This window comes from Somniosus microcephalus, chromosome 4 (assembly GCF_052327205.1).
Source record: "Somniosus microcephalus isolate GS21.2 chromosome 4, FLI_Smic_1.0, whole genome shotgun sequence".
Lineage (NCBI taxonomy): Eukaryota > Metazoa > Chordata > Chondrichthyes > Squaliformes > Somniosidae > Somniosus > Somniosus microcephalus.
The window spans coordinates 31,257,052-31,269,514 of record NC_140990.1 but is presented as its reverse complement, the minus strand read 5'-3'; the positions used below and the strand labels follow the sequence as shown (position 1 = coordinate 31,269,514).

The following is a 12,463-nucleotide window of genomic DNA, read 5'->3' as shown; positions in this document are numbered from 1 at the left end:
ACTACCCGCTACTATTTACATGCCGGTAGAAGATTTTTGGGTTCCCTTTTATGTTAACTGCCATTCTAATCTCATATTTTCTCTTTGCCAATCTTATTTTCATCTTCACATTCCCACTCAACTTATTGTATTTGGTCTGGTTCTCCCTTGAAGAATTCACCTGACATGCATCATACACCCTCTTTTTTTGTTTCATCATCTTCTCTATCTCCCTCGTCATCCAAGGAGCCCTTGCTTTGGTTCCCTTACCCTTCCCTCTTGTTGGAATGTACCTTGCCTGTACTTGGAACATCTCCTCATTAAAGATCACCCATTGTTCCATTACAGTTTTTCCTGTCAGTCTTTGGTTCCATTTTACCTTGGCTAGATCCTTTCACTTCCCATTGAAGTTAGCCCTATTCCAGTTTAGAAGTTCCACTCTAGATTGCTCCTTGCTCCTCTCCATTGCTAATCTAAATCTTATGATACGATGATCACTCGTACCCAAGTGTTCTTCCACAGACACTTGGTCAACCTGGCCCACCTCATTCCCCAGCACCAGATCCAGCAATGCCTCCTTCCTAGTTGGGCCAAGAACATATTGGTCAAGGAAATTATCCTGAACACATTTCAGAAATTCCTCCCCCTCCTTTCCCTTTACTCTAGCATTATCCCAATCGATATTTGGGTAATTAAAGTCTCCCAATATCACCACTCTATAGCTCTTGCATATCTCTCCGATTTCCCTGCAGATTAGCTCTTCTACCTCCCTCTCACTATTTGGAGATCTATACAATACCCCCAATAGCGTGATCATATTCTTTTTGCTCCTCAACTCTAACCAAATGGATTCTGTCTTTGTTCCCTTTCCAACACTACAATGTCTTCCTTAATCAGCACTGCCACCCCACCTCCCTTTCTTCCTTCCTTATCTTTTCTGAACACCCTGTACCCTTGAATATTAAGTGCCCAGTCCTCACCGTTTTCAAGCCACGTTTCTGTTATTGCCAAAACATCATATTGCCACACGGCTAATTGTGCTTGTAGCTCACCAACCGTATTCACCACACTTTGTGCATTTACGTACATGCATTCTAAACCCAGTTTTGAATTTTTCATAGCCTTCCTTAGTCTGCTCCTATCTAATATATTACTACTTCCGCCTCTGGTACTATCCGTCAGTTGTTGGGAAATTACTGGAATCTATCAGAGACAAAATGATTGAGCACTTGAACAAGTACGAGCTGATCAAAGGAAGTCAGTGTGGATTTGTGATGGGTAGGTCATGTCTGACTAACCTGGATGAATTTTTGAGGTCTCTAATAAGGTAGACATGGAGGTGTCTATGGATGTTGTCTATAGATTTCCAGAAGGCATTTAATAAGGTTCAGCACAAGAGATGATTAGCAAAATTAAAAGCATAAAAAATTGAAAATCACCTTGTGACAAGGGTTGGGAATTGGTTGGGAGGTAGGAGACAGAGACTGGGATAAAGGGAACGTACTCTGAGTGGCAGGATGTGTCATGGATTGTCCCTGGGGATCTGTACTGGAGCCTCAGCTTTTCACCATATACACCATTGACTGGGATGAACATAGAAACATAGAAGATAGGAGCAGGAGTAGGCCATTCGGCCCCTCGAGCCTACTCCGCCATTCAATACGATCATGGCTGATCATCCAAATTCAGTACCCTGTCCCTGCCTTCTCCCCATATCCCTTGATCCCTTTAGCTTTGAGAAATATATCCAAATCCTTCTTGAATATATTTAATGAATTGACCTCTACTGCCTTCTGTAGTAGAGAATTCCACAGATTCACCACTCTCTGGGTGAAGAAATTCCTCCTCATTTCTGTCCTAAATGGCCTACCCCTTATCCTTAGACTGTGACCCCTGGTTCTGGACTCCCCGGCCATCGGGAACATTCTTCCTGTATCTAGTCTGTCCAGTCCTGTCAGAATTTTATGTTTCAATGAGATCCCCTCTCATTCTTCTAAACTCCAGCGAGTATAAGCCCAATCAATCCAATCTCTCCTCATATGTCATTCCTGCCATCCCAGGTATCAGCCTGGTGAATCTTTGCTGAACTCCTTCCATGGCAAGAACATCCTTCCTCAGATAAGGCGACCAAAACTGCACACAATACTCAAGATGTGGTCTCACCAAGGCCCTGTACAACTGCAGCAAGACATCCTTGTTCCTGTACTCAAACCCTCTCGCTACGAAGGCCAACTTACCATTTGCCTTCTTAACCGCCTGCTGCACCTGCACGCTTACCTTCAGCGAGAGGAGAAGAGAGAAGAAGGGAGAGTTTTATATTCAAGTTTCCAGGTGATGTTAAATTAGGAGGCACAAGAAGGTGTGTAGATGGGAGCAGGAAGTTACAAAGGGACAGAGACAGATTAAGTGAGTGGGCAACACTGTGGCAGATGGAGCTCAATGTGGGGAAATGTGAGGTCGTCCACTTGGGATGCAAGAAAGATAAATCCGAGTGTGAGAGACTGGGAACTGTGGAGGAGCAAAGGGATTTGGGTGTCGATGTACACAAATCACTAAAAGCCAGTGCACAGATACAGAAAGTAATGACAATGGTAATGGAATGTTGTGGCGACACGCCACCACTGGACACAATCCGCTCACGGCGGTACGGACTGTTTAAGCAGACGCCCCCAACCGGGGGCCCTTTCCTCCAGCAACTTGTTTCCCACAGGGACAGGCTGCTGGGAGCACTTCCTGTCTGGGGAGTATATAAGTCAGGCGCGGGCTCTTCCAGTTCCTGTTTTGCCATGAGGCTGAAATAAAAAGCTGTTCTGTTTTACTAGCTCTGGTCTCGACTCCCACGTTTGCCGCGGTATCTCAACACTGGTGACCCCGACGCTCAGGACGAATCCTAAGCTAGCATGGCGGATACAAACGCAGTCACGGTTAAATTACCAGGCTTTTGGGAAAACTTGGCCGAAGCCTGGTTCGTTCAAGCCGAGTCCAGATTCCGGCTGAAAGGCATCACAGGCGACACCACAAAGTACGACTACCTCGTCTCCTCGCTCACGTACGCTACCGTCCCCAAAGTTTGGGCAGCGCTGCAGGACCCACCACAGACTGGCAAGTACGAACATCTGAAGGCTGCGCTCCTTAAAAAATTTCAAACGTCCTCTTACCAGCGCCACTGCCAACTCCTTGACCTCCCCGGCCTCGGTGACGCTTCACCATCAGACCTGCTTTCCCACATGCTGTCCCTCGCGGACGACAAGCCCCCCGGCACCCTCTTTCGCACGCTTTTCATTCGGCAGCTTCCCGCCAGCATCCGCCCGCTCATTGTGGAGTCCGGCTCCACGGACCTGAATGACATAGCAGAAAAGGCCGACCGGCTGCTCTCTGCACAGTCCGCACGCGACGTCACGCCCAACCTCGCGGCAACGACCATGCGGTCTCCCCGGCCCACCAGGCCCGCCCGCCCTACCACTCCGGGCCACTGTTACTACCACAACCGTTTTGGCACTGAGGCCCAACGCTGCACGCCACCGTGTACCTTCAATTCCCCCCCTGCACCGGCCCCCGCGATGGCCATGGGGCAAAAGGGGCCTCTACTGTACGTCACTGATGACAGAACCAACCGCCGATTTCTGTGCGACACAGGGGCCCAGCACAGCATCACCCCCGCCTCCGCCCTCGAAATCCAATGCGGCACACGAGGTATCACGCTGGCCGCCGCCAATGGCTCGGACATCCGCACATATGGCACCCGCATGGTCACGCTCGACCTCGCGGGCCGCCGCTACCGCTGGGAGTTCCTCACCGCCGAGGTCCTCTGCCCACTCATCGGCGCCGACTTCCTACGCGCCCACGGCCTCCTTGTCGACATTCCGAGGCACCGCCTCGTCGACGCCAACACTATGGCCACCATCCCCGGCGCCTTTACCCCGGACCGTTCGGCCGGCCTGACGACCTACTGCCTCGCCAGGGCCGCGGACGACTACTCGGCACTCCTAGCCGAGTTTCCCGCCCTCACCAACCTGACCTTTTCGGCCAAAGCCGCCAAACACGGGGTGGAGCACTATATCCCCACCACCGGCCCTCCAGTTTCTGCCCACGCCCGCAGGCTCAACCCGGCCAAGCTGGAAATCGCGCGGGCCGAGTTCACCACCATGGAACAACTCGGCATCATCCGCCGCTCCAGCAGCCCCTGGGCCTCGCCCCTCCACATCGCCCCTAAGCCCGGCGGAGGCTGGCGCCCTTGTGGGGACTACCGCCGCCTTAACGACGCCACCACCCCCGACCGATGCCCGGTGCCTCACATACAGGACTTCTCGGCCCGACTGGCCGGACGAACCGTCTTTTCCAAAGTCGACCTGGTGCGCGGTTACCACCAAGTCCCCGTACACTCCGCGGACATCCCCAAAATGGCCGTCATCACCCCATTCGGCCTGTTCGAGTTCCTGAGGATGCCCTTCGGCCTCAAGAATGCAGCCCAGGCTTTCCAGCGCCTTATGGACTCGGTCCTGCGGGACCTGAACTTCCTATTCGTCTATCTAGACGACATTCTCGTGGCCAGCTCCTCCAAACAGGAACACCTCGAACACCTTCACGTCCTGTTCGGGCGCCTAGCCCAACACGGGCTCATCCTCAGCCCGGCGAAGTGCCAATTCGGCCTAACCGAGATCGATTTTCTCGGTCACCACATCACCCCTGCTGGGGCCGTCCCCCTGCCCAACAAGGTGCAGGCCGTCCAGCAGTTCCCCCGCCCCACAACCATCAAGGGCCTCCAGGAGTTCCTCGGGATGGTGAACTTCTACAACAGGTTCATCCCCAGAGCTGCAGCCCTCATGAAGCCCCTATACGACACCCTCTGAGGTAAATCCGGCAAGATGGCCGTAGCCTGGACCACTGACACGTCAGCCGCCTTCGATGCCACCAAAAACGCGCTCGCCGACGCCACTCTGCTCGCGCACCCGAGGGCCGACGCCCGGGTCGCGCTCACCACCGACGCCTCTGACCACGCGGTCGGGGCCGTGTTCGAGCAGTGGGTTAATGGCGCGTGGCAGCCACTTGCCTTCTACAGCCGCCAACTGCGCCCCCCGGAGATCAAATACTCCACTTTCGACCGCGAGCTTCTCGCGCTCCACCTGTCGGTCCGCCATTTCAGGTTCCTCCTGGAAGGCCGCCCCTTCACCATGTACGTGGACCACAAGCCACTCACATACGCGATGGCCAAGCACACCGAACCCTGGTCCGCTCGGCAGCAACGCCAGCTCGCGGCCGTTCACGAGTTTACCACGGACATCCAGCACGTCTCCGGTAGAGACAACGTTGTCGCCAACTGCCTTTCCCGTCCCGCCATCTGCGCGAAGCACCTCGCGGTCGACTACTCGCAAATAGCAGCGGCCCAGCTCACGGACCCAGACCTCCTCTCGGCGGCTACCAGCCTGCCAGGGCTACGCCTAGCCAAGGTCGCGCACGGGCCCGAAGCCACGGCAGTTACTTGCGACGTCTCACTCGGCCAACCCAGGCCGGTCGTCCCTGAAACCTGGCACCGCCGCGTCTTCGACGCGCTCCACGGGCTCTCCCACCCGGGTTCCCGCGCGTCCGTCAAACTCCTCTCCCAGCGTTTCGTCTGGCGCGGCCTCAGCAGAGATGTTCGGACTTGGGCCACCTCCTGCCTCGCCTGCCAATGGGCTAAGGTACAACGGCATACAAAAGCACCCCTGGGAGACTTCGAGGTACCCAGCCGCCGCTTCGACCACGTACACGTCGACATCGTCGGGCCCCTGCCGCCATCGCAAGGCCAGACTTATCTCCTCATGATGGTCGACCGCTACACACGCTGGCCTGAGGCAGTGCCGCTGACCTCCACCACCACAGCCGACATCGCCAGGGCGTTCGTTAACACCTGGGTAGCGAGGTTCGGCGTACCGGCCGACATAACCTCCGACAGAGGCACCCAGTTCACCTCCGAACTCTGGACGGCCACAGCACGCAACCTCGGTGTGACGCTCCACCGAACCACGGCGTACCACCCGCAGGCCAACGGGCTTTGTGAATGCTTCCACCGGTCACTCAAGGCCTCACTCCGCGCCGGCCTGCAGGACAGTACCTGGACTGACCGCCTACTGTGGGTACTACTAGGCCTACGCACCGCGGTCAAAGAAGACCTCCAGTCCTCGGCAGCGGAGTTAGTCTACGGACAACCGCTGCGCATCCCAGGCGAATTCCTTCCGGAGGCTACCACGCCTTGGTCGGCCGACCAGCAGCGGCTCAACTTTTTCTCTTTCGCTCAGCAGTTCGCCCCACTTCCGGTCAACCAACACAGCGAACTTGCACCTCACGTTCCGCCAAATTTACAGCAGGCGCGCTTCGTCTTCGTGCGACACGACGCGCACCGCGGACCCCTGCGACCCCCGTACGACGGACCGTACGAAGTACTACAAACCAGGGACAAGGTCTTCAAGCTGCGACTCGGCGACAGGGTCGAGACAGTCTCCATCGACCGGCTCAAACCAGCACACACAGAACCAGGGGAACAGGTCCCCGTGGCCCGGCCTCCAACTAGAGGCCGTCCCGCCAGCAAGCCAGCACAGCTGGCGGCGAACCGCCAGGCCCCGCCAACTGGACCGGCGATCACGCAGAGCCGCTGCGGCAGAACCATCAGACCACCGTCACGACTCGTCCACTCCTCCTAAGCGGATTCTTGGGGGAGCTCTGTGGCGACACGCCACCACTGGACACAATCCACTCACGGCGGTACGGACAGTTTAAGCAGACGCCCCCAACCGGGGGCCCTTTCCTCCAGCAACTTGTTTCCCACAGGGACAGGCTGCCGGGAGCACTTCCTGTCTGGGGAGTATTTAAGTCAGGCGTGGGCTCTTCCAGTTCCTGTTTTGCAATGAGGCTGAAATAAAAAGCTGTTCTGTTTTACTAGCTCTGGTCTCGACTCCCACGTTTGCCGCGGTATCTCAACAATGTTGTCCTTTATCTCGAGGGGCTGGAATACAAAGGGGGGAAAATGATGCTTCAGTTGTACAGAGCCTGGGTCAGAGCCCATCTGGAGAAGTGTGTTCAGTACTGGGCACTGATCCTCAGGAAGGATACCCTGGCCTAGGAGGGGGTGCAGTGCAGATTCACCAGAATGATACTGGGGCTTGAAGGCTTCAATTATGATGTCAGGTTGCATAAACTTGGTTTCGAACATTGAGGGGTAATCTGATCAGGGTATTTACAATGAGAAAGGGATTCCCTAATGTCCAAATAGAAACTATTTTCTCTGGAAGGCGAGTCCAGAACAAGAGGGCAACACCTTCAAATTAAGGCTAGGCTTCCAAGGAGCGAAATCAGGAAGCACTTTTTCACAAAAGGATAGTGGAAATCTGCCCAGGGTGATTGAAGTGGACCCTGTGATATAATAGAATCTTCTGCCCTGTCAGACTTGGACATCTTGTAGATCCATCTTTTAAAAATTACATAGAATACACAGCACAGAAACAGGCCATTCGGCCCAACCAGTCCATGCCGGCGTTTATGCTCCACTCGAGCCTCCTCCCGTCTTTCCTCATCTAAATCTATCCGCATAACCCTCTATTCCCTTCTCCCTCATATGCTTATCTAGCCTCTCCTTAAATGCATCTACACTATTCAACTCAACGGGATTCTTTTATTTTTCCTACCACTGATGTTAAGCTGACTGGTCTATTGTTCCTTGGACATATTCTATCTGCTTTCTTAAATATAGGTATTACGTTAGCTATCCGCCAGTCCTCTGGCACTACACCTTTTCGTAAAGAATTATTAAATATGTGTAACAGTGTCTCTGCTATCTCTTTGGATTCTTTTAAGATGCGCGGATGAAATCCATCCGGACCAGGGGATTTATCTTCTTTGAGTTTGATTAGTTTACTTAATAGTTCTCTTTTTATTTTAAATACGGTTATATCATTTCTAATCACAGCTTCCGATGTCATGCCCACCTGCTCTGTCTCCATGGTAAATACTGAAGCAAAGTAATTAATATTTCTGCCATTTTGCCTGTGAGATTATCCTGTCCATCCCTTAGTGGCCCTATTTCCATCCCAACTTTCCTTTTTTTTTATTTATGTGCCTGTAGAACATTTTACTATTTTGTTTTAGATTCCTTGGTAATTTAATTTCATACTTCCTCTTTGCCTTCCTAATTGTTTTTTTGACTTCTCTCCTAATCTCTTCGTATTCTCTCTCGTCATGCTCATCCCTGCTGTCCACGTACTTAGTGTATGCCTCTTTCCTTAACCTCAATTTGTCCCTCATGTCTTTATTCATTCATGGTGACCCATTACTGTTTAGTCTGTTCTTTTTTTTAGCGGAATATATTATTCCTGGACTCTGTTGAACACCGTTTTAAATGTTTCCCATTGCTGTTCTACATCAGTGTTTGCCATTATTGTTGTCCATTTGATTTTCCCAAGTTCTATTCTCAGCTCCTCAAAATCGGCTTTTCTCTAATCTATTACCCTGGTCTTTGTCATGGTTGTGTCATTATCATTTATTATCTTAAAGTATATTATATTATGGTCACTATTGCCTCGATGTTCCCCTACTTTTACTTCTCTTATCTGCTCTGGTTCATTCCCCATTACTAGATCAAGTAGCAAATCCTCCCTTGTTGGGCTTCTTACACACTGGGTTAGAAAGGAGTCCTGTACACATTTAACAAACTCCATTCACTTATCCCCTTTACCTATCTCTTCTGGCCAATTAAGTTTGGGACAGTTGAAATCCCCCATGATTATTATTCTATGTGTTTTACGTTGTTTGCTTATTTCATCCTCCACCTCCCTTCCACTATTAGGTGGTCTGTACACTACCTCTATTAGTATGACTGATCCTTTATTATCTTTTATCTCTATTCACATGGATTCTATTTCTGTCTTTCTACTGCCATTCTGTTATCTCTAATAAGTACAGATACTCCACCTCGCCCTTTTCCCTCTGTATCTTTTCTAAATATGTTATACCCTGCAATGTTTAAATCCCAGTTTTGATTTTTTTGTAACCATGACTCAGTAATCCGTACTATTTCTGGTTCCTTGCAACATATTATTGCCTCCAGTTCCCCTATTTTATTACGGGCAATCTGTTTAGGAACACAGTTCCAAGATTGCACTCACTTCATAACAAGTCCTCAATCAGCTCGTCTTATCATGAAGATATCAAGGACTGGACACACTGTGTTTAAAAGAAAGCTGATATAATTGACATTTATCCAGAATATCAAACTATAGCCCAGTTATGGATGTTATTAACATCAGCAGAAACAAACCCCAACTATCAGAGTGAACATGGTTCAGTCCTGGTTGTGATTAACAGCAGCAAAAACTGCAGAATCCAACCCTTGCAGTCATTTGTGAACACGCTGGTGTCTCAGCAGGTGGAATGAATAAGTGAATCTCATCCCACACACGGAGCATGTGAATGGCCCCTCCCCAGTGTGAACTCGCTGGTGAATCTGCAGGTTGGATGACCGAGTGAATCTCTTCCCACACACAGAGCAGGTGAACAGCCTTTCCCCAGTGTGAATGCGCTGGTGTGTCAGCAGTTCCCTTCTGCATTTAAAGCTCTTCTCGCAGTCAGAACATTGAAAAGGTCTCTTATCAGAGTGAACCCGTTGGTGGTCAATCAGGGTGGATGAATTAAAGAATCCCTTCCCACACACGGAGCAGGTGAACAGTCTCTCCCCAGTGTGAGTGCATTCGTGTCTCAGCAGATCACTTCTGCTTTTAAAGCTCTTCTCACAGTCAGAACATTGAAAAGGTCTCTTATCAGAGTGACCACGTTGGTGTTCAATGAGGTGAGATGACTGAGTGAATCCCTTCCCACACATGGAGCAGGTGAACGGCATCTCCCCAGTGTGACTGCATTGATGAGTTTCCAGCTCACATGGGTAATTAAATCCCTTCCCACAGTCCCCACATTTCCACGGTTTCTCCATGGTGCGGGTGTCCTTGAGTCCCTCAGTTGAAGCCTCGTTCACACACAGAACACGTGTATGGTTTCTCCCCGCTGTGAACGGTGCGATGATTTTTCAGCCTGTGTAACTGGTTGAAGCTCTTTCCACAGTCAGTGCACTGGAACACTCTCACTTGGGTGTGTCTGTCTAGGTACTTTTCCAGTCACACTGATGTTTGAAATCGTTTCCCACAGACAGAACAGACAAACATTTCTCCTTCCACATTCAGAGGCTGATGATATTCGGGTTCTGATGAATGGAGTGACTCTGTCAGATCTTGATGTGATGTTTGGTTTGTGTTTGCGGTCTGTAAATGCTGCCCTTCTCACAGCCTGTAAAAGGAGTTTACAAAAGCCATCAGAGTCCAGGATAGAAATTGACAAGATTCTCTCCTCCTGGTTCCTGGCCAAGGGGGCCGCGCATGCGCCCTGCTGCCCCGAGCCTCTCAAGATGGCGGCCGTTACCCCGGGCCTGTCACCGGGAGAAAGCCCCGCAGCTGCCGCCCGCTCGGGGCAAACGCCCAGCCCGGACGGGCTCTTGTTCGGGACCTGAGACCCACCCCGTGTGTGTGAAGCGGATAATGTTGAGTGTTTTAAAAACGGAGCCTGGGGCCGCACTCGGGGTGTGAGCGGCCCGCGTCCCCCCGGGGTTCATGAACCCGCTCCCTGAGCTCGGGGTGTGAGCGGCCCGCGTCCCCCCGGGGTTCATGAACCCGCCCCCTGAGCTCGGGGTGTGAGCGTCCCGCGTCCCCCCGGGGTTCATGAACCCGCTCCCTGAGCTCGGGGTGTGAGCGTCCCGCGTCCCCCCGGGGTTCATGAACCCGCTCCCTGAGCTCGGGGTGTGAGCGTCCCGCGTCCCCCCGGGGTTCATGAACCCGCTCCCTGAGCTCGGGGTGTGAGTGGCCCGCCTCCCCCCGGGGTTCATGAACCCGCTCCCTGAGCTCGGGGTGTGAGCGGCCCGCGTCCCCCCGGGGTTCATGAACCCGCTCCCCGAGCTCGGGGTGTGAGCAGCCCGCGTCCCCCGGGGTTCATGAACCCGCTCCCTGAGCTCGGGGTGTGAGCAGCCTGCGTCCCCCCGGGGTTCATGAACCCGCTTCCTGAGCTCGGGGTGTGAGCGGCCCGCGTCCCCCCGGGGTTCACGAACCCGCTCCCTGAGCCCGGGGTGTGAGCGGCCCGCGTCCCCCCGGGGTTCACGAACCCGCTCCCTGAGCCCGGGGTGTGAGCGGCCCGCGTCCCCCCGGGGTTCACGAACCCGCTCCCTGAGCCCGGGGTGTGAGCGGCCCGCGACCCCCCGGGGTTCATGAACCCGCTCCCTGAGCTCGGGGTGTGAGCGGCCCGCGTCCCCCCGGGGTTCATGAACCCGCTCCCTGAGCCCGGGGTGTGAGCGGCCCGCGTCCCCCCGGGGTTCACGAACCCGCTCCCTGAGCCCGGGGTGTGAGCGGCCCGCGTCCCCCCGGGGTTCACGAACCCGCTCCCTGAGCTCGGGGTGTGAGCGGCCCGCGTGCCCCCGGGGTTCATGAACCCGCTCCCTGAGCTCGGGGTGTGAGCGGCCCGCGTCCCCCCGGGGTTCATGAACCCGCTCCCTGAGCTCGGGGTGTGAGCGGCCCGCGTGCCCCCGGGGTTCATGAACCCGCTCCCTGAGCTCTCTCACCTGATGTGTCAGCGGCTGCTGCAAAGGCCCGCGCATGCTCAGCTCACACTGCTCGGGTGATTGACGGAGCTCCGGACCAATAGGAAGAGCGGGGCGGAGGGAACGGGCGGCGGGTCCTCCAACCAATGGCGGCGCAGCAAGGGGGCGGGACCTGGTGAGCAGCTCAGGTGCGCTGGGGCCGATTGTGACGCGCTGTCCCCAGGTCAGAGCAGCTCAGTCAGCACAGAGCTGGGGCTGGAATTTGGGAGATGGGCCGCAGTCAGCACAGAGCTGGGGCTGGAATCTGGGAGATGGGCCGCAGTCAGCACAGAGCTGGGGCTGGAATCTGGGAGAGGGGCCCAGTCAACACAGAGCTGGGGCTGGAATCTGGGAGAGGGGCCACAGTCAGCACAGAGCTGGGGCTGGAATCTGGGAGAGGGGCCACAGTCAGCACAGAGCTGGGGCTGGATTCTGGGAGAGGGGCCGCAGGCGGCACAGAGCTGGGGCTGGATTCTGGGAGAGGGGAAACAGTCAGCACAGAGCTGGGGCTGGAATCTGGGAGAGGGGCCACAGTCAGTGGGCCTGGCAAAAGGCCAGAGCGACAGCAGCTTCACTAAAGAAGATTATTTAAAAACAAATTTCCTGCAGTTTTAGAGACAGCCTTGGTCACTGCAAAATTCTGAAATGTTCATTAATGAAATAAGGGAGTCAAAAACATGAGGTGAGTCAGTTTAAAAAGACAGTCCCTGACCAGAGATTGCTGGATACTGACACTCGGTGCTCACAAGGATAGAATGTCCCATTCCCCGGGCACCGACATCCAGCACCTCGATGACAGCAAAAATTCACCGAACAATGACAATATAACTGGTAGAGGAAGGT

At 53.8% G+C, this 12,463-nt stretch overlaps 1 pseudogene; it reads right to left on the bottom strand.

Annotated features, from left to right (window-relative positions):
* The window catches only part of LOC147118548 (uncharacterized), a 129,172-nt pseudogene extending 118,525 nt beyond the window's left edge, over nucleotides 1-10,647 (bottom strand).
* Nucleotides 10,648-12,463: the final 1,816 nt, after the last annotated feature.